General features: G+C 37.0%; 1 protein-coding gene across 6 annotated transcripts in view; it reads right to left on the bottom strand.

Moving 5' to 3' along the window:
• Positions 1-24,719, bottom strand: part of LOC130607844 (mitogen-activated protein kinase 10) — a 148,532-nt gene that overhangs the window by 89,485 nt on the left and 34,328 nt on the right. For 5 of the 6 annotated variants that reach the window (XM_057425313.1, XM_057425314.1, XM_057425312.1 and 2 more), the window contains one exon: positions 3,066-3,218. The exons of the other annotated variant lie outside the window; for it this stretch is intronic. The gene's annotated coding sequence lies outside the window, so the exon portion shown is untranslated. The remainder of the gene's footprint in view (positions 1-3,065; positions 3,219-24,719) is intronic. 6 annotated transcript variants of the gene reach the window in all.

A 24,719-nucleotide genomic window follows, 5' to 3' on the forward strand; every position in this document is an offset into this window, starting at 1 on the left:
CACACTACACATTCTGTAAAGTTTTGTGCACACATGCCATCAGATCAGTAATACATAGCGCTAATAATAATCACATATAATGCATAATACACATGGTCATCTAAAGAAGAGAAAGTTCTTAAGGGAGATATAAGCCCACATGCCCTTTTTGTTCTAGGAAAACCTCAGCAATGTAGTGTGTGTCCAAGGCATGTTTCCTAGATGTTTCCTAGAGCTCCCTTGAGGACAGCATAGCTTTACACTGGCCACAGTGGAGGCCTGCACCCATAAAGCATAACACAGCCCTCACACAGTACCACTGGAGTGCTGGCATTCACTCTTGTAAAGTAGAAATCTAAACATGAATGAAAAATTTAGAACTTGGTCATATGCCAGGGCTCTAGAGATTTAGCCAAGGTTTCAGGGGTTTAATGTGGTTTTCAGTTGACAGCCCTTATTAAGGGGTTGAACTAGGGATCATTTTCTGTTTCTGAAACATCTGTTGTCCAGTAAAGTCACAATTACACTTAGCTCTTTTCTTGCTTCAGTAACGATTATATAATACAAGAAAGCAATGGCCATTTGAACAAGCAACAGACCAGCAAATGTAAGTTTCTGGATTCACTTCCTGGTGCTTTTACACTTCAGCTACAAATGTAAACATACAAGAACTATGTATATATAAAATATATAAATACTTTTCTTAAACTGTAGCAGATAAATGTCTCAAAGCTGATGGGCAGTTATCTCTAATTTGCAAATGGAATTTGAACTAGATAGCTTAAAGTCAGTTAAAGTATTTTTTCCCTGAAGCATCTGTCAGCTGTGTCTACTACATCATCCACTGGGGTGGCCCAGCTGGCAGTCTGTGCCTGCAGGCTGCTCACACTAAGGTACCTGCCCTTCTCTGAGGCAAGTGGCTGTTGCTGCTGCCATAGTGAGAGGTATTATTTTGTGCCTGCACATGAACCATTGCCATTACTCCATTCATACAGCATTTTAAGACTGACTTTTTCTCTGTTCCAATTTCCAGAAGGTTATGAATTTCCATGATTTCTTGTTCTCTTGAACCTCCCGAAGGCCACAAGTCCAGAATACAAGCATAAGCAGACAGCGCACTACTCTGCTGCCTACTTTTCAATGCCAAGCTGAAAAAATGTTCTGAAGGACACTAATTTCCTGTATCATAAACAAGACTGAGCCTTGCTTCCTAAATGAGAGTGGATGCCCAGAGAATCAGATGTGACTGCCCCTAAATATTTTCTGATATCATTTCCAGCTTCCATAAGCTGCATTTATGACAAATCAACTTAAATCAAACTGACCTGACATCGCTTGCAAGGAATTATCCTGCTGCGAGACAGATGATTGATTTCTTTTCTCCATTTCAAAGTGGTAACATGAACTACTACAACATGCAATGAATGTCATGAAGCTGCTCCACACAAAAACAACATATTGTCCATAAAAACACATGAATTTAAAGAGGAAATTTGCTACACATGGTTTCCATCATCCTGTATACTGCTGGTCAGAGCATACTTATTTACCCTTACATAAACACTTTGCAATAACGCGCATAGTTCATATATTCCATGGGTAATTGACTGTTAACTGTTTCTTACCAAAATCAGAGACAGGTTCAGTGATACTCCACAGGGAGAAAAATGATGATAAAGAAACCATCTTTTAGACTCTTCTCCTCACCCCTACTCCCAAAAATAAGTACAATGTGCTAAGCAAAGTAGGAGCTGATGTTTTACAAAAATAGGTTTACAACACTCCCCAGGAGCTCTTCCACACACATTTGACAGATAATAAAACTAAGGCACCAGCAAAATAAATGACATGTCCACTCAGTCAGGAACAGCAGCCTGGGTTTAATCCACCTACTGAAAGCACCAATGAACGCTAATGTAAATAGGATGGGTCAAATTCCTAAACATAATAAAAGTTAAGTAAAACTGGGTTTCATTGAAACCCATATCCTTCTGACAGTTTCCCCAGCAACAAAGAAACAAAATCCAGTTCTGCTTGCACAGACAAGCACTTTCTCTTTTTGTATTTAAGTTTAGAATCTAAACATTTTGGAGTGGAGAAATGAGCAGCTGAATAAACTGATACATTTCTCTGTAACATGTAGTATTTTCATAATCTAGGTTTTGGGGAATTTTTACTCTCTGTTTTTAGGACGTGTTTCTGGGTTTTAGTGCGAAATCAAATGGATCCACGAATAATAACAGACTCCATATTCTTTTGAGTGGCAGGGAGTTTTAATCATAGTTATCATTATCAGACTAATGTATGAGCACTTAAAGATGAACTAAAACTAGTCACATTATACTGGGCACTACTAACTCATCTTTCATATTATCATTTACACTATTATTATATTCTGTTTATATTATAATATTACACATCTGTACTACACATAAAAGAATATTACAAGTGTATTGAAACCTTGATTTTTGCAAAAAAATTAAATATGGGCCTAAAGAAAATACCAGCATATGAAATATCCTCTAGACCACAGAGGCAAACGTGTGTAAGGCTTTGCATAGGATCCACAGTTGCACAGTCATGCTCATGGAAGGGAAGTAATACTGGAATTAGATTTAGAGGTGAAACTTCACAGTAACATGCACAGCTAAATAGGTCAGGTCTACAGAATGCAGCCTACCTCACCCACACACTGTCCAGGCTTTGAGCCATCATGCAAAAAGCCATATTCATTCAGTGCTTTCCAAAGGTTCATTGACTGGTCAAATCAAAACCAGCTCTGTCATAACACTTATGCATTTTTCATAAATGAGTTCTTTGGTCACAATCAGTTCTCCCTCACAGGGGCAGACTACAAGCAATAGCTACAAACAGTAAACTACAGAACACCTTTGGAAAATGTCTCTTCTCCTGTACTAATTCTCTTTGTTTTACTTTTTCTGCATTTTTATAGTATACTCATCACAGCGCAATATGAACATTTCACAAACACATAAAATCTCTATAGTAGTTAACTTCTTTTGCAGGGATTTTCCTTTGTATTAAGCTTATTTTTATCAGTAACAAGGAGGCCCCAGACGGCTTACCAGGGATAGGATAGTGACAGTGAAGTTACATTTTGTCCAGGTGACTTGTAATTGTTCTGTTCTGAGATCTTCCCAGGAAGAGCTGCAAATCTGGGGACCAATGCTCAGCAAATGCAGCCTGGAGAAGTTTCACCTCGTCCCAGCGGAAGACAGCTGTCAAAGGAGTTAAGACATGCAGGGTTAGGGAAGTCTGGGTCTGATTTGGGGCAGTTAGCTCCTTTAGGGACTATTTTTTTCCATTTTACTATGCTCCAATTCAAAGCAGCACAGATAACTTGAGCAAGGGATACTGAGTGGTCCATTTTCTCCCGTTAAAATAGCTGTTTTCTTTCAAACCCTCTGCAGCCTTTCTAAAGTCAGTACTTTCACCCACTAGCATACTCTTAGATTAAAAAAGCCTGGAAGTCACTACTGTGCATTCTGATAGTCAGTGACTGCAATATCTTGTTCAAATCCAGGTAGAGGACATTTCTGTAGTTGTGGACCTTTGGGAACAGAGAATAGTCCAAAAGGTAAATAAACAATATGCTATTCTTTAAACGTGCCATTGTACAGTAATAAGTCCACATCCTGAATATTCTTTCTGCAGAGAACTGAAGGCCTATAGTAAAAGGAAAATTCCTTTGTTGGAGAAATAAAGAAACCTGAGGAAAGGTAAATTAAAACTCCCAAAACATCAGAGCTGAAATATTCGAGTATAAATTTAAGAGGCAATCGATAAAATCTTAGCAACTGCATATTGATGAGGAAAGGTGAGAAAGATGCATTGTTCACTTTTTAAGAATAATATTGACACTTCAATTTTTACCATACCCATGAAATTACAGTAGCTATTTACCTATCTACCTTTTTTTTGGCCCTATCAGCTATACATTTCATCTTTCTCTCTGCTGTCCTGAGCAATAGTAGAACGTTTTATAATCTAGAGAATGTGGGAGCTGAGGGCAATGGCAACCAACAGCTTCTCCCATTAACTTAATTCTTAAAAGTCACTCTTAAGATGATCCGTCAAAATATGCACTTCAGACCATATGTGTACTGTATGCCACATCTGACTTAAAGTGTAAACTTTAAAAGGAACAAGTAGCTGTTTAAAGACCTTAAAAACATCCTTATACATCAGTGAAAAAAACAAGGAAATATCTGTAGATTCAAGAGCCTTCACATCTTCAAAACCAGCATCCGTAAGCATACTCTGCTTTCTACACAGTCATGGAAGATTAAGCTCATGTCGCAAACCACTGTGCAAAGCCAAGAATAGAAGATTAGTAACATTTCCTTTCCTCTTTCTTGTTATATGTGATTTTATGTTTTTCACATTATTCTGATATTTCTGGTAACAGAACTATGAAAATACTGCTGCAGGAGACACCAGTAAACTATCTAGTCTATATTTCTGCCCGACAGCAGGATCAACTGTAATTCTTTCTGACAGATATTTTCATAACTTCTTCTTCATAATGGAACATGCCCTTGAAATTTACATTGCATTCAGTGGAGGATTTCCTGTTTATAAATAAAATCTGTATCATGGGAACAGTGCTCAGCAGAATGTTAGGCTTACAAAGATATAAAAGAAGTCACAGAAAATTTATGTACTCTGGGCCAAATCAACCACTAGTAGAAAGGTTAATCAGGGTTAGGTCCACCTCCATAATTAATTAGTCTATGTCCCCTATACAAAACATTGAGAGTTTTACCCTTTAATGAGGAGCCTGCATGATTAGTATACTGTGTTGCTTTACACATGCCAAATGTGATTTTAAACAGCCACTGTACTTGAATTACTGATGAAACAACCCTACTATAAGAGTTCAATGTTTCACTTAAGTCAAGGAGCTTTCTTATCAACTTCCCAACAACCAGAGAAACTACAGCCAACAAGACTTGATCTTCACTCTCCAAAGCACTTTTCCTCCACATTTGCACCAAGTTTAACAACACTATGAGTAAATGCCTTTGCATGGTGTATTTATCCCTGGATTCTGAGAGCCTTTCAGACATGGATTATTAACCAGTAACTATTTATGGTTGGTTTGTTTGAGATGGTTTCATTTTGGTTTTAAATTTTCAGTGTCACTCTAAATGTAACCACAGGAACTATCAATTTCTGCTCAACAAAGGATGAATGCTTAGTCCAAGAGCTCATAAAACATCTCTGGAAGACACAAGAAAGCAGGTAGCTGAAAGAGCATCTTATTGCAGTGCATTTCCTTTGTATGGGGATGACCTTTAACACTCCCTACAGCATTTTCAAGGCCCATCTTCCATGGTGTGACTCTAGGGTTGCTCAGTGCAACTTATTACAGCTTGGGACTGTATCATGTTGGGACTGGCACTGTTCAACATCTTTGTTGGTGACATGGGCAGTGGGATTGAGTGCACCCTTAGCAAGTTTGCAGTGTTCGGGATTTTAGGGGGTAGTGTTTTTTGATAGACAGAACTTACCTACAATACTTGAATGGTTAGAGAAGGTCATCAGATCCTTCTCTACACTAGCCAGCATGTGCTGTTCAATAGTTAATGAATCCTGAAGAACATTCAACCATGATGCTCAAAAGAAATCTCTATCCTACTGTTAAGCAGGATGCTGTTTATCAGTCTGTACATTGAAATAGATGTTGTACAAATGAAATTCACAGCATCAGCAATAATGAATCAGATGCTTAAAAAGCTCATCAAAGCAAGATGGGCACCTCCAATTCCCAATCAGAAAGGCGCACTAAACCACTTACAGAAAGACATTTCCATTTCCAAGACATTTTAGTGAATTCATGCCTGCTCCTGGCTGCATTTCAATGAAGATAAAAATAAAATGACATGTACACTACACCAGCTCCACAGTAGGAGCACTTCCATGACTGGGAATAGTAGAGACAATTACTGAATCAGAACTTCTCAAAGACTTCTGCAGAGTCAGCAGAGCACAAAGCAGATGTTGCTGCTGACAGGACAGAAACTAAATTTGCAAGAAGTCTACTTGGAGTTGGAAGAGAAGAAGGGAAAAAAGAGAAAAGGAATGTGATCACCACAAGCCCACAAATTTTACAAGTCTTTTCAAGCAAATTTCAAAGCTGTAATGGAAGGATAATTTTAAAACCAACCACCACCAGTACAGAAGCAGAGTTTTGTTGTGATTATAAATAATCCTTAGCAACAGAAATATATCACTCATCTGCGTAAGTCCGTAACATAGTGTAGCCCTTCCAGCTTCAGGTGTCTGTCATTCTCAAAAGGATATGAGCCACTGCCCAGCATGACCAGCCTTTACTCACTTTTCTACTGCTACTACTGGCAACTCTTACTATGGTATCACAAAATCCGATAGTACTTCTTGCTCTTCTCAAAGCTTCAGGTTAAGAGTTTTAACTTTCATTTAAAAGATGTTTCTGTCCCTCACAGTTGCAGAAAGACAACAGAGAACACACTTAACAGTCTTAAAGATGAAAACCAAGAACACACAAAGATTCTCCTTTTAGAAACAAAATGCCCCAATAATTTTTTTAGACTTCTACTCATGATTTAGAAATAAATGGAGACAAATATTCACTTACAAATGGAAAGCAGATGTAGGCATATGCTTATTTAACCAACCTGTAGCTACAAATTCATGACGATTTCTTTTCTTGACAAGATTTCTTCCTCTAACATCAGTATTTGAAGGAAACTGTACTGTTTATTTCAGGGAAAGGAAAAGCAGGGTCATTGGTGACTAGTATCAGTCACTACCAGTGAAGGCTTAATGAAATTTTTCACTATGCAAGAGCTTCTTTACCATGATTGTTAAAATAAAGGTCAGAGTAAGTGAAGAATCCAAACAAAGGCATGCGAACAGGATGGACAGTTTATCTACTGACAAAACTCATCACTGAAAGAAAATTCTGCAGCATTAACTAAGGGTTAGCTTGGAGTAATGCAGAACCAAAACACAGACAAAATCTCACCTACACTGTGACAGTGAGCACTGCAGTGCAAACATTGTAAAAAAACCTTGTCAGTGTATATGTCTGCTGCAGCCCTTTGAAGCAAAATGTGTGTGACCGTCAGTGTCTTCTTTGCTTAATCTGAATAAAATTGCATATGTGAAAGAGAAAGTGTAGGGCACCGTCTTCTAGGAGAGGATTTTATCTGTCAGGAATTACTCCAGTGTATCAGAGACACTGTGTAAAAAGAGATTTCAATGTAATTATTCTTATATAAACTTGATAAAATGATGTGGAACACTGAAAAAGTGCAAAGAAAAGACCTGCATGAAAAGTGTGAGACATTTTTTATAAGAACTATCATTCCACTTTCTCTAGACAACTCAGATTGATAGTAATACAAGATCTTGTATACATACTATTATCATAATAACATTCCAAGAATATCTCTTTGTGTTTTGTATAATATCCCTATTACAATTAAAAAAAAAACAATAAAATAAAATACAAACAAATGATAAATTGTATTCAACAAGAATGATAAATGCATTAATAAACAAATTCTGCCTGTATGATGTAGGCAAGCAAATTTGTGCCCATAAGAATAGCCAGAAATACTGTCTTGCACATGCGGTCTCATACAAAACTTTCTGAATCACAGTGCTACCAGGGTTAGTGACCTCACACGATGGCCATGCCTAAGATCTGACTACATGTTGGGACCAAAGCATGTGGGACCAACCATATGGATTTTAACTATGGATGTATGCAAGATTTTAACTCCATCAAGGGAAATAATTTTGTTACAGTTCTGTTATTTATTTATGTTTTATTTTCCTCATTATAGGTATGAATCCATGCTGTCATACTTAAACCTATTCTCTCTCACTTGTACAATATTCTAAACCCTCTACACAAAGTTACCTCTAACAATCCCCAACTACTGCAACTGAATGCTCATTGAGGAAACACTGAATAACAGTTACTTAAGATCAGTTTAAGACTGGATCAGTTTAAGCAGCTTACAGCTGGTGGAGGAGGGCAAAAGGGAGAGAGCGAGAGGGACTGACCTTTTTCGTTCTGTTTCTGTTACATTGGCCAGATCAGCCTATTTTGAAACATGTCACCACAAAGCAGTGAGGTACTGCCATCTCTGTGTGGAGGACTGTTTCACAGTATAACCCAGAATCCTTTCTGTCATTAAGCCTGGTAAGATTACTACAAAGTGGGCAAATGGCAGAAAACATGCTGAATTGCCTTGATCTACAGAAACTATGAGGCACCTGGCAGTACAGGCTATAAAATTGCTATAAAAATTAGAAGATTGGCCAAAATGTTTAGGGGCCATTCTTAACAACATCAATAGGTTTATAAACCAATAACAGATCTGAATGCAGTAAAAATGAGGCTATAAAACTTCATGAAAAGATTATACCTGGTTTGATCACCAAGGGGCAATCACAGAATGCTTTGTGTTGGAAGGGACCTTAAATATGAGCCAGTTCCAACCCACTGTCCACCTTCCACTAGAGCAGGTTGCTCAGAGTGTACAACCTGTTCTTGAACAGTTGCAGAGACAAGGCATCCACAACTTCCCTTGGCAACCTATTCCACTGCCTCACCACAATCACAGTACAGAACTTCCTGAAATCTAGTCTAAATCTCCACTCTTTCAGTTTAACACTATTCCCCCTTGTCCTATCACTACATACCCTTGTTTTGGAATGAGACTATGTGGTTTGGTTTTGGAAAGGCAAGTCCTTCTTTTAAAAGAAATGTGATTAATGTGTAGGTCTTCACTCAGGACACAACCTCTCCACCTCAGGCTCCCTTTAAGTGCTGAAGAATGTATTTTGTCACATCATTTGTATTCATTTGGTTGTGGGTTTTGTTTGTTTGTTTTGTTGTGTTTTTTGTTTGTTTGGCCCTGTTTTTTATAAACTTAAACATACAGCATAAACCTTGTATTTCTAGCTGTTCTTTGCAAAAGAAGAGCCTGAAAGGCTGAAAGGTTACTTCAAAAGTGATGGGGATGGGGAGGGGAAGAATTATTTTTAGTGCTATTTGCCTCAGAGGGAAGGCAGGAAAAACAAGGCCTAAGTAAAAAGGACTTTGAAAAAAAATCTATGTAATTAAAAAATGCAAAAGAGCTTAAGTGATCAAGCTGCCTAAAGTCCTGTGGGTGAGGATATGTCATTGTTATAGCATAAATCATGAAGATGGTGAAAGTTTATAAGCTTTTCTATACTCCCATGTCTGCAAGGCATGCAATTATCTGCTGAAGAAGGAAAATGTTTCTTTTCTCAGTACCAGCATTCACCTAGGTTCACTAATGACCCTTTCCTTTTGGACCTATAGCTATAGTCATAAGTCCTAATGATGCACCAAACCAAGAATGGACCACTGTGTCTGTGCATCCCTCCTTATATTTATACAGAACCTATGCATGTAAGAAGTTGCAAATATACAATCCAGGATAAGCTGCAATTCTCTACAGTTCTTCCAGGATTTTTCTCTTACAACATGCATAAGCAAATCAGTAATGAAGAAATCTAAAGCCGGTCTTATCTGGCAGGAAAATATCAGTTTAAATATCCTTGACTGTACTGGGATTCCCTTCATTTCTGTTCATACTAAATGAACCACGAACAGATAACTTTTTTCTCTGCTGGAAAATACTGTGAAAATATTTTCTTTTTTAAGAAAGATGATGACTCAGTTGGAAGATAAGATAGCCACTTGATGCTGAGCAGTTTAATCTCAAATGTGAATGTGTCTGTAGATCACAGAAAGACAACGCTAACACCCTGTGTTTCTCATTTCTCGTCAAGTCTAGCTCAATGTCTACCACCACTGTGACAGACTTAACTGACTGGCTCAGCCTCTACTCACAAAGAGAATAAAACTACTAACTGTACTACGATGGAATGAAGTTCATACTCTGCCATCAGCACATTTACTCTATGTTCCTACTTACCCCGTGGAAACCACAGATATATATCTAACTCACACTGTCTAAATAGCAAGCTCAGCCTATATATATAAAAAATGTATATAAATGAAAATTACCAGAGGAATGCTTTCAGAAACACCATACCACAAGCCACTAGATTTCACTGCTGAGCAGATACATATTCTCTCCAGTTAAAGCATCGCAGAGCTTCCTTATGTCCTTCACCTGAAAAAAATTCAGCTTGTATGGGTCCATGCGTTGATTACTTGTCACTCCTCAGACACATACAGGCACAATGAAGTGCCACTACTTGCCAGCTAGGTTACATCTGCCAGGCCTGCTAAATGACTGTGCGCTACCTGTCATTCAAAGAAATAAAGCATTAAGAATAAAAAAATAACAATTACATTGTCCAGAATGACTCTCCATAAGAAACATGAACAGAAACAACAGTGTACAACAGAAAGAGAAGACAATCCCACTAATAAACCAGCACGTCACATGGTACCATATTCTGGGAAGTAACAGTGGATTTACATTGATACACCTAATAGAGCTGTTGGATATAAAAAACCCCTACACAACCAACATTCTTCATGAAATGTGAACTTATCTACTGTACTCTATGCAACATGAACCACAAATTCTTAGCCTAACTCAATAAGGATAACTCATTGTCCATGAATGTATTAACATGCAGCAGTCCTTTCAAGCATGTGACTATATAGTTACTCAAAATTATGTAACTGTGGCAAATGTATACAATCTAATATATTGACATTTTGTGAAGTGCTTTTCAGCACCAGTTTTCAGACAGCGTATGTTGAAGGAGCTTGAAGAACGAATACCCAAGAAACACTGATGTCTTTGCAAGAAACACCAATGTCCTGTTATCATAATTTACAGACTAGGAGAGCTAAAAATTATTGTCTTCAGAGACTAGACACATATGCAGCCGTTAACTGAATTGAAGTACAGAGACACCACTGCAGCTGAAAGGACTATCACTCCTCTTGGCAACATGGAGATGTTAAGTTCAAAACGTATTTATATTTATCAGAAATTCTTGTTTCTTTACATACTGTGTAAAATCGAGTATAAGTAAATAAATAGGTTCTGTAGGCAGGCTAAAGTAACTAATGTAATTTGCCTAATGGCATTTCCGTGAGTAAATGAATTACAAAGGCATTCTGCAAGTTTATGAAGGTACACAGGAAGAATTCAGTTAACATTTTTCTCAAATTCAAAGGGATAGCTATTTTGATATCTTTCCTGGATTTAGTACGGCTGCTTCCCTCTGCATACGGTTAGATCACTTGTGCTAGAAATGAATCTACAGCTTTTCCACCTCTACAATGGGATGTAGCACATCAAATGGCAAGATATTTTAAAACCTCTCTGACAGAGAGCAAGCACGGGTCTTTGTCCTTTACCACTTTGCACTGTCAGATATGTATATTCTCGATGCATTTGAGCTCATCAGAAAGTTCAAAGCAAAACAAAACAACCCCCTTCATTAAAATTCTGTCTGCACACTGACATTGCTACAATCATATGTGTCACACAGGAGGACATTGTGAAGTTTAGGGACAGATGAATAAGGACATAAGAGACAACTCCCTTTGAAAAGGAAAGGGTTTGATAGCTTGGATCTTTTCTCTGTTTTGTACTGGACCTGGACACTAATTTAAAATGTATTCTGGTCTCAGAGGAATGCTAACTCATATTAAGGATCCAGCGTCTAAAGTCAGGTCTCATGCTATCTGTTGCAATATAGAAAGCAAACTTGAGTTCCAAAATAGATTTTGCATTCTCACATTAAATTATCAGTAAGTTCAAAGTGCTGTGGCTTCAGCTTAAGTACACGGAACACACAAGTTTGAACAAGCCGTCTTGGAAACTGCTAATAAAATAGCCACAGTAGCATGCAGATGAGCTTCAACAGCTGGGCATCAAGCCATTTTTGCTGCAGTTCATAGGGAGTTCCATATTACTAGGACTTCATTCTTCTCAGCAGTCAAGTTAGATAATTCAAAACCAGTTGAATGCACACTATAATCTTGCACTGACAACAGTGTAGGCATACGTTTAACAAAAACTAAATAAAGGCAAAATTACATCATAGTTTACCTACAGCATATAGATACTTCAGAATAATTTGGCTTTCCCTGCACTTCATGTGTGGAGAAATAGTTCACATAACTGGGGATTGTGTTAAAAATAGGAAAATATAAATATTAAGATAGTAATTAGTAAAAGTAGTAAGAGAAAAAATAAATGGAAATAGGCAAAGTAAGATCCACAAATAGCCATACCTACGTATTTGGGAAACTAAATATCTTCGCAGAAAAAATGGGGGAAAAATACAGGTAAGTGTTCTAATATTTTACTCTTAGTAATACCAAAAAGATTGTCTAATCAACAGAAATAGACAGTAATGCTGCAACGTTACAATATTAAACATTAATTAATGAGATAAAATACTTGCATGATCTAAGCACTTGATAGAAATTGTATGGATACAATATAGATGTAAGGCTACATTTATTTTTTATCAAAGCAAAAGATACTGTAAACAAAACCACTGAGACAGCTAAGCCTAATAGAATAAAAATACTGCAGCTAAACATATACAAGGGGAAACAGTAGAAGTATGAGACTAGTCCCAGCTTATGACAAGATAGCCAAAAGGAATAGGCTATATAATTACTTCAAGTTTTAATAAAGGCTACAGTTTAACATGCTTACTACAGAAAGCACAAAATGTGTCACTGTGAAACTCAATTTTCAAACAGTCAGAAGGTAGTAAATAAAAGGCAAGAAATTAATATACATAGTCTCAAGCCTGTAGGAGACATAGACATCTCCCCAAAGGCATGTACTCTCAGTAAGAATAAGATAGCAGTGGGCAAAGACAAGATAAATATTCTTGTACAGTCAGATACTGCAGCAATTGTTGACCTCCATTCCTTGAACATCAGTGGCATCTTGTCTTTGGCTTCCATTATTTATATAAAATGTAAGATTTCTTAATCCCGTAACAAAGAAGCTTTCTGTGATTGATATAGATGTTTCAACCTTAGGAATATTTTTTATGCCAGTTCAGTAACTTCATTTCTGATTGCACCACACATTCACAATCTCAAAATAATGAGTGCAGGTCACATTTTGTCTCATACTGAGATACTGTATTCAATAAATATCCTTCTATTGATTTCACTGTGCTTTGGATTATTTCATTAAATAGTATTCTCGTTAGCAATAAAGAGCTCATATTTACAGCACCAACCTAATACCTTTCAGTTATGTTTTACTGTACAAATTCAGCAAAGTAATTAGTCTAGAGCATTCTACTTCCCTGATAGATGTGCTTAAGAACTTTGTGTAACAAATCTAAAAAACTGCTTAACTAGTAAGCTGAACTTTAGGCTAAAGCATCCTTATTCTGCTAGCTCTCTTCTCCTTCCAATCAGTGTAATGCATGTAAGAAGATTCCATAATTTTAGGAGAAAGTTATCACTGCTTAAATATACTCTAATATCCAAGACCAACCAGCAACATTCTAGTCAAAACTGTATAACAAAGCAAAAGTAAAATAAATTAGAAACTTTTACTTATTACCATCTTAACATAAATCAATGTGACATTACTGACTAAGCTGCAGCACTGGGTCTTTGTCCTAGTTAATGACCAGAGAAAAGAAAACCACAGAGGAATGGTCAACACCATTCAACCCTGGCACTCTGTTCCTCTTGTGATACAGTGAATAGATGGAGACTGAGTCCTCCTGCTGTGGGAGCAGCTGGCACACTTCTCTGGGCATCAAGAACAATGGGAAATACACTTGGTGAGTGTCTGTTCTCCTTTACTGATTGTCCACTGAAGCCAAAAGCTGGTAGCTAATACTCACATTTTTATGGTGAGTTGTTTATTTTTTTAAGCCTTTAACTTTCAAGTCACGTAAGGACCACAATTTCACCTTTCATTAAGTATATATACACACAATAAAATCACATACTTTAATGACATGCATAATATAATTTTATTATATAAGGAGTTATATCTTTAACTGTATCATAGATACAGATTATTATTTTTTATTTTTTATATATAAATGCCACCAGGGCAATCAGTAATGTCACACTGATTTATGTTAAAATGATAATAATTAAAAGTTTCTAATTTATTTTATCTAGAGTTTAAAATGCAAAATGAAATGGTGGAAAAACTTTAAGAAAATATTACTAAGAGCACATGCTGAAGCAAACAAGCTTGGAGAAGCAGAGCAACAATGTAGATGAGATTATAAGAAACAACATCATATCCAGTTGCTTTTCACGCCCCCACAAACAAGACACTAATTTAGATTCTCCAAGTAAGTTGCTGCTTGACATCTGAAGCAAAGCCTGCTTCACATCACTCTCCTAGCATCTCAAAAAAGAAAAAAACAACCCGAAACACTCACCACAAACCGTGCAGAAGTCAGATAAACATGTCTGCCATTGATGATATTCTAACTTGCATTTCTAAACCACTTTCACAATCTCAAAGGAATCTTCATGAAGTTTGGTGTTTTGAGTTTTTACTGGTGGGGGGGGAGGGTAGGTGCTGTTGGTTTTTTGTGGTTGTTTTTTGTTGTGGGGTTGTTTTTATTCTGTTTTGTTTTAATAACCTGAGACCGTGATAATGTAAGCAGAAGAGCTATTGCAGGGCTTACACTGTCAGACACAGTTAAATACTAGCTCACCCTCTTGGAGCCAAGGTCTGCAGGAAGCATAGGTAAAGAAATGTGAATGAACAATAGTGCTCCTAAAGCTCTGTCTTCTTTCACACTTTGAAAAGTTATTTTGCATAAGAAAAGCAGCAGAATACCTAAAAGCTGAAATATCAAAATTAAATTACTGGCTCGTATTTCATTTAGATTGGGCCATAATTCTGGTCTCCTCTGAGCTCATTTCGCTGTTCGCTTTTCTTCTCTTAATGTGGACACTCTATTGTTTAGTGATCTGTAGTAACACATGAATACTGGCTGATTTGGGGGCTGCTTTTGTAGGTGCACTGTGAAGCAGTATATGCTAAACAAGATTTGATTCTTACTACTTGGAACAAGGAGCGAGGCTTCAAGCATAATCAGAAGCAAAGCTCTACAGAGCAAGGCTGTATTTCCATGCAGCTGGAAATGTCCAAGGGCTTCTAAGTCAGTACATGAACTGCTCAAGAAATAAGAACTCGCAATCAAAGTGTGTTTGAAAGTTCTCTATATGTTTTCAAAAGAGAAAAAAACACCCACCCCCCAAAACCCACCTAAGTTATTCACCTACAGTAGCCATAGCAGTTTTCAAAAGACTCATAAACTATGTATTATAGACATTATATTATTAAGGAATCGTATCAAGATTGATCTAGACAATGTATCACATCTAGAAAGTTAAAAAAAGCCAGCAAATGAGATAATACTGCACTGAAGTTCTATAAATCAGTGTCTCAGCTACAAGATTTACCTCTTCACACTCTGACTGCTCACGCAGTTAGCTCAGACTTCCTAAGAGAGAGCCATCTCTGGTTTTAGCTCATTAAAACCACAAGGAAACATTACAGTAGACAGTCATAGACACATTGTAACCCTGATTCCATTTCCTAATCTAATTCTTATCCCTCCAGGACTTGCAAGCAGGCAAAACACAAAGAAATTAGTATTAGTCACCTACCTCACTTTAAACATTAACAGTGGTTAATCCCAGCACATTCAACTGTGCCAGTTGAATACTGCCTCTTGATACATACCGATATAACTCAAATTAGAATAAATGAAGGAATAGCCTCAAGGACAAGACTGCCAACTTGTGATTTTGCAACTCTAAATTGTCTTTAGCAGCAAGTCCTATGGTAATACTGAGCAGGTGATGTACCGTATGATGACTTGATCAAATCCGGTGTTCCTTGCTGCATCCCATTCCATGCCTTCCAAATTCTTTCCTGTGCAGAAACTACACTAGCACAACCACTGAGCCCCAAGTAATAAATGCTGCTGAGAAATGTGGCAATAGCAAACACTGGAGATTCAAGGGCATAATCAGATTGCTTTTTTCAGCCAAGAATTTTATTTTATGTTTCATTCAATAAGAAAAAGGCAGATCAGCAAGAAATTTAACTGGTCAACCTAGATAATATACAACTTAGTTGAGCATTAGTCAGTTACCTTTTACGTCTTTTTTACAGGTGTTTATCTTCCTGGACAAAAATTTGTTCATAAATGTTCTTGCAATTTTAATATTTAGACAAAGATGTATGCAATATTCAATGGCCAGTATCTATAGTATTTGTGTTTTGCCTCAAAGTATCTAAAGATGCACTTCCAATGGTGTAAAAAAAAAAAGAAAGAAGCTTTTCAGTTCAGAAGGTTCAGGTTACAGAGTTTGAAGAGAATTCTGTCTCACTAATTCCAGTTGGCTCCTCCATTAGTACAACGTAACATGACAGCTTTCACAATACATCACCTTCCTATCCTAACATAAATGCTATCTTTCTGAAGTACTGCCAAGATGTTCGGCACAGTTGCCAATCTGAATTATACTGGCAGACCACTACAGCACTGACGTGCTCAGAGTAGAATACTGTTTGGGCAAATACATCTACCGTTTCGCAAAAATCAAAGACAACAGGTAAAAGTAACAGTCACAACTATGGCACTCATCTACCCATGATATGTACAACAGATAACCTTCAGTGATAAAATTATGAGCATCAGCTGTTAATGCTCTAACCTCACTACTGCCAGCAGAGTTTAGAAGCTCTGCCTGGTCCTCGCCAGTTTTAAGAAGAGAAAGCCTTTGCAGAACTATTGCAGAACACACTCATCACCCATGCTGCTGATGTTATGATTTCTAGGACTGATTATAATGTTTCTTTCACTCTATCACCTACAATATATTCAGCTGAACATCTAAAGCTACCTGTGGGTTAACTGGAGTTACACTATTGCCATGGCACAGCACCACATAATGCCACAGTTTTCAGAGCAAATACCAAATGCTTCAGCAAGTAAGTTCAGCTACTGTTTCACTGTAGCTTAATGCAGACTTAGCCTTTTGTGGCGTTTGCTATATGAGCAGTTCTTCATAGAGCAGTCACATCCAGAAAGACAGGATCTGTGCCCCACAGAGCTGAACACAAACATGAAACTCACAATGCCACCTAGAAAACTGAAAATATGTATTGGTCGAATCAACAATGGATCTGTATATTTTAGTGTAAATGCTTTATGATTATTATTATTATTGCTGGTTATGATATTAAGACTCCTGCTACAGAGATCAAAAAGGTCAATGGTTTGCTGAGAAGGAAAAAAAAAAAGAGGCACCTTTCAGATGTTGTTTGGGGTTGTGTGGCTTACTTCCATTTGTCCTCCCCCTACTGGCCTGTACAAATTCACTACTGTAGCTCCCAGCTCACTAAACCAAACGGTTTACCAAGCTGAAGGTAACTATGAGCAGGTTTTCCCTAGATGCTTCCTTCATGTCAGATACGGTGGTTAAACTGAGCTGCCTGCCAGAGCTGTAGCCCGTAACACCAAAACATATCCATAAAACACAAACTGTGTGAAAGATGAGGTTAACAAATTGTTAGTATTCTTGTACTGATAAGTGTCAGGATCTCAGTGAACTGGTAGGGGGGAAAAAAAAAGAATAAAAAATAATTTTTTTCTTAAACGAACAACAGAGGGGTTAAACACTTTTGTGGTTTTTTTTTTTCCCCAAGAGAATCTCTCGTGAATGTCTACTACCAATAACCTCTCTTCCAAAATTAAATGAAGAAAACAAAAGAGTTCTCTACAGCTCCCTGTGCCCCCCTCTCTCCCTCTCAACCATGACTATTTACCAAACCTGAGAAAATGTTTGTCTCCGTTCCTTTCAAGTTTGATGAACATACTAACATACCACATCCTACTGGTATATATTTTCTCATGACAAGAAATGCATATGCTGCCAGACTACTGAAGGCTTTCTGTGGTTTCCATTTCTTTCCCCTTCCCTGTCTCCAAACAGCAGACATCCTCTCTGAACAGCAAGGTCCATGTCCAGTTTGCTCCTGTCACAGCAATGCAGTTGCCTCCGATACAGGTGACCACTATCTGCCCTTGACATGCTGCCCAAGAACACTCCTCCTCTCCAGCATCCTTTCTTTATTGTTATAAGCTCACCTGCTTTTGAAGGTCTCATAGAAAGAACATACACATTGGGCGTGGGTTTTTTAAACAGCACCTTTCTTCATGGTACAGGATGTTTTCCCAGAATTACACCTTTGTGTTGTCCACATCTCTGGTTCCCAAATTACACATTTCTTTCCTTACAATATTTCTTATTTTCCTTATTTTCACATATTTTTGTGTGTTTCTAGTAAAGCTAACAGCATTTACATATAAATACAATATTGTATTTTAAGCATTTTCCCACCATTTTGTGTGTGCTTCTATGAACTGTATAGGAACTTTTGGCATCATGAAGTATAAAGCTGTTCAAAATTATCTATTTTGGTCATGCTGATGTGTCAAAAAATTTATACACTCAGAAAAAAACTCTGGAAAATGCCTCTATAATCTTTGGAAGAAAAAATACTATTCCTTTACTAACTACTGAATGTTTTGGTGTTTTAGATATATGTACTTGAACCTATAATCTCTCCTCTGAAAAAGTTTTTGTGAAGCTGCTTAGAGATCACTTTCTGTTTTCTTGTGGGCAGCAGCTTTTCTTACCCTGTTAGCTCTTTTCAGGGCACCTAAATTCCGATTATTTCAATTTGGAATATCCATTCAAATCACCCCTCCTGTTCCCACGTGGATTTTCTTTTTTAGATTCTATGTCATTTCTTCTATGATTAGAAACTTCCAGCAACAATCACCCTTAACAAGCACAGATTTCCTCACTGAGTTTTAAGTTTTTTGCCCATTGTTGAGCCCCAGTATGACCCTGAGTCCCTCATATATGAAACATGAAACAATTAAGGCTTCATTTAGCGACTCATTTAAACATTTGTCAGCTTTATCATGTAGATTTCAACTAAGTCTGTTTCGATAATTTTATAGACAATAATAACCTTGGTGAAAAAATTGTCCATACTGACTCTTCCTAACTATCCATCTCCAGGGAGACTCAGCATACCTATATCACAGGATATTTTCAAGAGTTCACTTTGCTGAAATTGTGTTATTTTTTACCCACAATCCAGACAGATATCAAATGTCCATTTCAGGTTGGGCGTTGCCTATTCTTTGTCCTTTGAGCATTGTTCCTACCACAGACCCTACAGCAAACAAACAGTAGCCACAAGGCTTGCAATTACAGGATTATCTGTCAGAAGCAATGAAAGCACAATTCCATACATGTAGAAAAAAGGAACTTGACTTCTTTCAGTGAACTGTTTGTCCTTCAGCTTTCAGAGAATCTGGGCACTGAATTGAAAGATTTCCTTAACACCTGAAGTTTAAGAACAGACACTATACTAAAAAAATTAGTCATCAGGTGAGGAATTCCTCGCGGATTTCAATGTGACCATTAGAAGAAAGAAATTATCAAAGTAAGAAGCTGTAACTTGTTCCAGAAAAAGTGAACTCTTTTTCTGCTCTCTGCCTGAGGTTATTAAAACCACTTTGAAAAGCACTCAGACACTGACAAATACTTTTCAAATTGCATCTGCCAACCAAAATCACTAGAAACTGAAAGCACTAACCATAGAATCATAGAATAGAATCATAGAATAGTTATGGTTGGAAAGGACTTTAAGATCATCCAGTTCAAACCCCCCTTGCCATGGGCAGGGAAAACTTCATAAGGTTGACATCAGCCCACCTCACAAGCATGTCAAGGTCCCTCTGAATGGCATTCCTTCCCTCCAGCATATCACTAAGGGAAGCCTTCCAGAAATTATTTAAATGACATGGAATTATATCTACAATCACCTCCTGTCTCTGGGATGCACAGCAAGTTGAGGCCTTCTTTTTTTGTGTCTGCTTTCTGGGATGGGAGTTTACTGGAGCAGAAATTCCTTTTATATTTGTGTCTTGTTCAGCACAGATAATGTTGCTAGTATTCTGCAAATGCAGCACTGCAGCAGCACATCAGCACTAAGCAGCTGATTGTCAAACTGACTTTATATACTTACAACTTTGATTCTAAAACATGGATGTGCTTGGGACTTTCTCTGGTGCCTTAAACCAATGAAAACCCTTCTGCAGGCTTAAATAGAAATGAAAGGGATAATACTGCCTGTTATTTAACTTTTCAAACTACAGTTCGCTATATCAAGCTAAGTAACTTCACATTTTAACCCAAACAACGAATGAGGAAAAAACACAGTACTTCTCTACCTCTTTTTATTTAAGGGAAACAATACATCTAGCATAGACAAGTTTTTCTTGGCCTCCTTCTCAATGTTTGGGAATATTAGGACAGTTCAAGGCTAGCTGATACGTTCCTTCACTCTTTCACAATATTATGTGAAGCTCTTAAAAAGCAATAAGGAGAAAAATAAAGCAAGTAAGCCAAACTCCTTTCTCCATACATCATACATGCTAGAGAACCAAAGGGTTTTGCTCTCACACCTAAACAACCTATGACCCCAGACCACATTTCCCTAAGGTGAAAAAGACCACTTGGTATGAAAAACATTACCAGGAAGGCGGAAGTTTTAATACTTTCTATAATGACCCTTATGCTATGATTATAGTTTAATGGAGGTGAGGATAGTAAGGGGGGATAATTTTCTTCCAAATAAAATGTCAAAGACCCTGTTTTACACAGATCTACCAGTTTCATAAGAGGAAAGGACAACTTTTTGCATGATATGTTGTTTAAATGAAATGAACTCTACTGGGTGTCATAATCTGTCAGTTAATACTGGAAATGGCCTGAAGGCCCTGCAACAAATGTAACCTTCAGAAATGGCAGCTCAATCCAAATGCACATCAAACCAACTGAAACCAGCTGAGCACTGTTTGACACAGAACAAATGGTTACTTTGAGCCTTGGGTTATATTCTTAAACATGGACTTTTTTGCTTCCTTCTTCTTTGAGATGATTATTATCCATCATTCAAAGCATTTAATAAGCCATTGTTGAGGGAATGGACTGTGAACTACAGATACTCTTGTACCAGAAACCAAACCACAGATGTGACACACAAATATATTTTGCTGTAATTGTGTATCGTACCTCTGGTTTACAAAGAGCCCAGTGTAAGTTTGAGGTCTATACCAGGGAGTCAGATATATTGTTGTAGCACAATTACTGGACAGACAACAATGAATTGTAGAAAATTATAGGAAGACAATAGAAAGAAGTTTCCATAGCAGTAAAGCAGTCTGATACATTGAGAAAAAAATACCTGTGAAAAGCCAAACAAGAAGGGAGTAGGGATGGAAGGGCCATTATTTTGCAGCATAATACAACTGGAACTGTGTCTGAACGTCCTGCTATGTGCATGTATCAAAAAAATATGTCAAACATCCAAAACGTAGACTAATGAGAAATGCAAAACCAGAGGGTCTTCCTTCAAAAAAGTGGTGGGGTTATTTTTCCTTCTCATTATTCAATGTGTTTACATATAGTTTGGGTTAACAGTATCAAAAATGAAATGGCAACATATTTTCCTTTTCTCAGACTACTGCCCATCTTGTAATCACCTTTGGATGTGCCTTGATGGTTGCCTTAAAGAATTAATTGGTCTGACTACTGCAGAGCTACACTGCTGTAGCTGAACTTCCTCATGCAACAGGTCCTCCTCCTTGGCATTCTCCCTACATACTCTTAAATCCATTGCAAATGCAGGCAGATATAGGTTTTTTGATGACATTTCTACTTGCATAGAAAAACTGAAAGCTTGTCAACTTGTCTCCAAGATTGACATTATGATATCCAATCGTGTTCTTAATGATTCCATCTTTATTGCAATAAATTTACAGGAGTTTCTTGTTCTTTCTCTTTAAATTCTGGAAATAATCCTTCATATTCAAACAGGGAGTCATAATACTGTTATAAAAGTGTTTTTCACTGAGTTAAAGTTATTTATATAAACAGATGTTTTCAATGTATCAAAATAAATTGCTTCTTTGTTAACAGGAATACAAGCAGAAACTGACTGTTTCAAGCTATTGAAGGAGTTCAAACGATACAAATTATTTTCAGAATGTCCTTTCACAATGGCTATTTCATTATTTCATTGGTTATTCTAAGATGCCAAGTTCTAGTCTTAAAAAAAAAAAGACAAAAAAAGACAAAAAATAGTTCTTCATATCTGGACATTTTATTCACCATCTTAAAAATAAAATTCTGTTTTTACTTCTCTCCCTCTTTACCACTGTTCTTCCTTTCCTATTTCTCAATTTTTGTCCCAGGAAAACCTGCACTATCCCAAAGTATGGACTCTTACTGAATGATAATCATCATTGTAAGGACTGACTTAAATTCGCACAGAATGAGTTTATATATCTTGCATTTCAGCAAAAGCTGTCCAAAGAAAATATGGGGTATTAAGTTCCAACCTAAACTTTGGCATAACTGAAATAAACAACTACTTACAATAGCATGGTTCTGAGCATATCACACACGTACTGAACCCTCCGCCTAAAATATTTTTGCCCAAGCCTTAGAGAGACAGATTTCCCATTGAAACTTGTTCAAGTTAGGTATATGGAGTTGGGGCTACTGTGGAAGCATTCCTGTAGTCCCTGCTGTATGTGCTCCCCTTCCTCAGCACTCCATCAGTGCAAGAACAGCAAACCTAGCTTTCCAGAGATCTTGTTGCATTTGCCATGTCTCATACCTTGGGATTCCAGTAACAAAGCTTATGTTGGTAACACTTTCAGCTGTCTTTGACTGAATACCTAAACTGAAGTAGAAACACATGCAATGAACAACTTGGTAAAGCTGGCGCAAGCTACATTTACCTCCTATTTACAAAGAGACAGATATCTATACCAGCCATTTCTGCATCTATAGTCAAAATTCACATTATTACCACTACTACAAGAACTTCTACCCTCATCCCTCTTGTTTCCTAATAATAAACTATACAAGATACCTGTATATAATATTAATGCATAATATTGATGTATAATATTAATATTAATTAACAATTAATAATAATAATATCCACAAAAGAAAACATAGTCCCCATTGCAAAGATACTTTTCTTTGTCTGCATTGTCCTGATTCAGCAAAATAATGTCTGTCTAATTCAAAGATAAGTCATTACATTAATTTCCATAGCATTTTTTACATGCTTAGGAATGTGCTAGTGCACACTAATCAGGCACATCAGTACAATGAAAAGAGAAATGACCTGAAATTACTCAATTTGTACAGAGATTTAAAGTTATGATTAATAACTTAAAATGTAATGACAGAAAGCATGGGAGGAGATACACCAGATAATCTGAAAAAGTAACAGAAATTGACAGATTCCCTCAGAATGAGGTCCTGCCATTTTGCACATACGACTATCTAGAGCAATTTCACTGGAAACAATCTGTATGATAAAGTTACAGGCACATCATACCATAGCTAGTAGAGTCCAGTCTATATTCTTTGTGTGGCACCTTGTCAGTGTTTATGTGGAAAGCTATGGTTTACTTGCACCAGTGATACCTCCATGACCACCTTGCTTATTTTACTTATTGCTTTTCCTCTTGAGAGTGGTATCTTAACAACCACTAAAAACTTTCTTCCTCCTTTAGCTTCAGGCCATAGTTCTTGCCCTAGAACCAACATAAACATTTACAGAAGTAGATGGGGAACAAACACCCCAGGCTGGTCTTGCTTCATTATTCATTTTCTGTATAATAGATAGCATTACTTTATTGGTACAACACGGAAAGCCTGATTTGCAAAGGCCATAGGGAACCACAGTTCTGGCTGTCTTTTAAATATCGGTAGCTGTTCCAAGGAGGAAAAGAAAGCACATGAATAATATTTGTATCTAAGAGCAAACCGTGTATCTGAAAGTTACCTAGGATAAATCAGCCTATCTACATGAAAACATTTTGGTACTTAACCAGTTAACTGCCAAAAAGTTGGTGGTTAAAGCTTTTACACACTAGAGCAAGCTAATTCTGAATCAAAGCCATTGACGATAAAAGTAAATGTGAATGTGCTTATTTGACTAGTATATGTTGTCTTTGTTTTGCCAGGATGGCATAATGTCAGCAGAGTATGGCCTTAATTTGGATAAAGAAAGATGTAGTTGCAAATATAAGAAAATCTCTAAATGAAAGGACAGTTTATTGATGAATGGGCATATTAAAATCTAAATTAATCCAAATTTATCTTAGTAAACTTTTCCAAAAATTTCACTGTATTAAAGAAAATCAGATGCACTGATAGTGAAATAAATTAAAATCAATACAGACCCCAAGGCATCTTCCGTTTCATCTTTCTGTGTGACAATGGACACTATCCTGCAAAATATTATTTCCAAAACATTTGCTAAAATACAAACAAGCTGCATCCAGAAAGGAATGCTAGAAATTGTTACTCACCATAGGAACATATTAATAAGCAGAAGTCAGATGAGGTAGATCTGTCATATACAAGATGGGTCCTGTATCATGTTAAGGAAAACACAAATGGGAATTCAAAAAGCAATTACACTTTCAATTGCTTCTTATGTTTGAAATACAGCCTATGACAAAGACCAACAAACAGATGCATTTTGTGAAGATGAAATGTTGGAGGATATAAAGTGAAATAGGACAAACAGTTTGTAATATACTTGACCCAACCAGCA

Source organism: Pezoporus wallicus, unplaced genomic scaffold (assembly GCF_028554395.1).
Source record: "Pezoporus wallicus isolate ANWC-B61680 ecotype Strahan unplaced genomic scaffold, APGP_CSIRO_Pwel_v1 contig_7853, whole genome shotgun sequence".
Taxonomy (NCBI): Eukaryota; Metazoa; Chordata; class Aves; order Psittaciformes; family Psittacidae; genus Pezoporus; species Pezoporus wallicus.